Genomic DNA, 3841 nt, shown 5'->3' on the forward strand with positions numbered 1-3841 from the left:
AAGACAGCAAAGATTTGATTTCACGTACAAATCGTCTATGTATCTGTTGATACGTATTTCGACTTAATAAGTCTCATCAGAACAGTTTTTTCACGTTGAGAATGCCTATGAATAACTGTTCTGATGAGACTTAAGTCGAAATACGTATCAACAGATACATAGACGCTTTGTACGTGAAATCAAATCTTTGCTGTCTTTTTCATTTTATTCGGATCTACTCTGTATGAGTACAAGAAACAAATTCGTTAAGGATTTCTGCTTAGTTGATAGACATGTCGTGGAATGCAAATTTTAGATTCCCCATGTCTCTATTAACATCTTTATTAACGTCTGTTATACCTTGCAATTTTAGAAGGTTCAGATTAAAGCAGAAATCTGAATTTGTTTCCAAACTATCTTACCGATTTTTCTATAAGTTTATCGCTAATTACTTTAAATTTTTAGAGATTAATAATTTAGTACATTTGAAATAATTTAATCTATTCTTTAACTAAAAGTATGAATAAAATAATGCATGTTATGTCTGTAGTTGCCATAAATAAATTAAACCGGGTTAATTTGTCTATGCACACCAGATAAAATGTCACTGAACAGCACTGGTTCCGACTAAAATATGGCTGATTCCGTCCGATGGTCTGCGCTAACGGGATGCGCGTACTTATTTTTTTAAGCAGAGTGGCATTCTGATTGTTTATTATTCTGTGACATATTATTGACCATACAACACAATGACAATCGCTGTGACATGTTATTCATTTCACATTAGGTACGAATCATGATACTTAACTAACAAGATAAGTCATCGCGCATGTTCTTGCATCTCTCTCGCACACCTGTGACGTAAGCCCGAGACAACTTTAATGATGCCAAGTTAAATGCTTTATCTGTTGCTATCCTGTGTGCTTCAAAACGTAGTGAATGATATTTTTATTTATTCATTGATGTAGTAAAGACTTTGTATATTATATTGTTATATAAATTTTTTGGTGAAAACATTCAGTTTACTGTGTTAATGTCACCTAATTTATTTATCGTACGCAACTTCCTCTCGACTACCTGTAGCTACTTTATAAAGAAGACTAATTATTTGGTTGCCATAATGTATTGGGCAGTGGTGGATTGTTTAAACAATTATAATAAAAAAAAGTAAAACTTTTTCGAAGTGTCGTTTTTTGTGTTTCCTAGAGACAAACAAATGCGTAAAGTATGAGACTTTAAGTGTTGTCAGCGAGACAAATTTAATGTAGAAACCGCGAGAATATGATCAAAACATTTTACAGAAGCTGACTATTGTTTAAAAAAAAAACTATTGAGATTGCCTGACAAACAATGGAATATTACTACTAATAGTTTAATTAATTATGAAATTGTCACTGAAGAGATCTTTTCCTCGCTAAACCTTCCTAGTGTTGATACAGAAATTAACCCTGAAGATTTAATTGACAGTCATCAAGATTTTATTAATTCGAATATAAAAGACCTGGAATGGGATGGATTGGAAAATTTAGTCGGTTTAATTGCATTTAAGTTACAAAAAAAAAAGAAATACTTGGATATATTCCGGACGCTAACGATAAATCGTTTACTTGGGTAAACCACGTTACTGAGGGTGGTTTACTCAAACCAACACTGGAATTTGTAACTAAATGTAGTGAACTGGAACATATTGGCGACCCATTAAAACTAACAAAAAATTATTTAAAAAACTTAATAGAAGCTGCAAAATATGTACATGTTAGCGAAGATATAAAATTACTTGTTTTAGATGTAAAGTGTATTTTAAAATACGAATTCTAAATAAAAATAATAAAGACAATTACAATATCCGCAAGAGATTCAAAAAAATCACAAAGATTGTAAAATAAATGTCTAAATGATATTCATAAAGTCTCAAGTATGACCCGCTTTTCCTTTATGGTTCAAATTCTTAACATTTTACCGGCCTTTTATATTTAATTTATGTATTGTAGCAATATTTATTTTGTTTGTAATACACACAATCAAATCGTAGATTCATATATTTCTTTAATTAATTTTACAAATTATTTATTAATTTTCAAACCACGATTTCACAGAAAGTAACCAGTTATGACTTCTTAGTGCTAGATACGGCATCGATATATGTATACTTACCGTTTAAGTTTCGAAGTTGTCTATTACAGTAATGGAACAACGTTGCCATATGATGCATCGTTAAAATAAGATACATACAAGTCCCCTGGCTTTGTCTCGCTATGACGTCATGCGCAAAGTCGATTAAAATTAGAACGGCAAGTGAGCATATCTTGTATCATGGGTACGAATTGTCGTAATTGTCACATTGACATTAAAAATTTCAAACGAAGTTCTGAAAGAATAAACAAATAATTAATAAAATGACTATTACGTCGTATACCGTCCAAAAAAAGTGCAACTTGTAACATGGTACTTTCAGGGTCATTCGATACGCGAAGTAATTGATTTATTTATTGTTGTCTTCGAAAATAAACTCTCACCAAGTTAAGTTACCATAACAGTTAAGAATACCATTAAACATTTTCAAACTTCGGGATGTTTAAACAGTTGTAAAAAGTATCATGACGGTGATGAACCACGTGTTAGACCTGTCGATGAGGAGCGTCAAAACAGGGATATTGATATTTGTGCTTTTGTGGAAGCTAGTGAACCCTACAATAGTGTACAAATTGCTAGGGAAGTTAACGTGAATGCTCGAACTGTCCAGTGAGTTTTAAAAAGGAATGAGTATCACTGTTTTAAGATACAATCAACACAATAACTGTTTCCGAAAGATAACTTTAGGCGGATGGAATTTTGTGTACAGTTCCCGTTAATTTTCAGGAGGTTTATTTCCAACAGGATGGGTGTTCGGCTCACAACTCTAGAGCAACTATTGGCTTCCTCAATCAAACGTTTCCTGATCGACTGATAAGTACACGTGGTACAATTAAATGGCCCGCTAGATCCTGTGACTTAGCGCCTAACGATTTCTTTTTTTGGGATTTTCTCAGTTTGAAAGTATCTCATAGGTATCAGTTTGAAAGGGTCACAATCCTAGTCGATTTAGGGCAAAAATACTTTTGCCCTACATTTCTGTTCAAGCATTACACCAGCCCTACTCTAAAATATGATGAGAAATCTGTGTGACAGATTTGATTACTGTTTAGCACAAGGAGGTGAAATACTTGCGCCCTTAATTCATTAATCTGCTTTGCTAATTTATTTTTTGTAGATACATTTTCCGAAGTTTGTAGGTTCTTAATTAGGTAGTATTTTTTATGTTTGGAAAAATTTTATTGTTTTTTTTTTATTTAAAAGTACAAACGATTCTTATTCTGATTTTTTTTTCTTCTTTCTTGTCTTATTGTTATAAGCTTTGCCCATAAAATTTGTACAATTTTCAGTGACAATAAAGCATATTACTTATTTACTTATTTATTTGTATTGCTATTAAGGCTAAAAATAACCAAAAAATTAGTTTTAGAGCATTAAGTATAATAAATATACTCTAGAGGTGGGATTGCAATAAATCTTAATTCCTATGGTCAACAAAACAATGTCGTTATCTGTATTTATTATATCAATGAATAATTATCATATAATTCCATCTTCAATTAAATTTATACGTCAATGTGGTTAAATTTAAAATCGTTCTAAATCTACCTATCACAAACCTCCACAATTCATATTTATTTTGTTCTTTTGTACAGTTTGATGAATAATAAATTATTTTAACTCAGACACGTATACCCGATAGTAATGAAAAAGAAAAGGATAACAATTAATGTAATATCTAATGAAGTTTAGAAGTAAAATAAATGTCTTGTCAAAATGGGTAAATATG

Source organism: Diabrotica undecimpunctata, chromosome 2 (genome assembly GCF_040954645.1).
Source record: "Diabrotica undecimpunctata isolate CICGRU chromosome 2, icDiaUnde3, whole genome shotgun sequence".
Classification (NCBI taxonomy): Eukaryota; Metazoa; Arthropoda; class Insecta; order Coleoptera; family Chrysomelidae; genus Diabrotica; species Diabrotica undecimpunctata.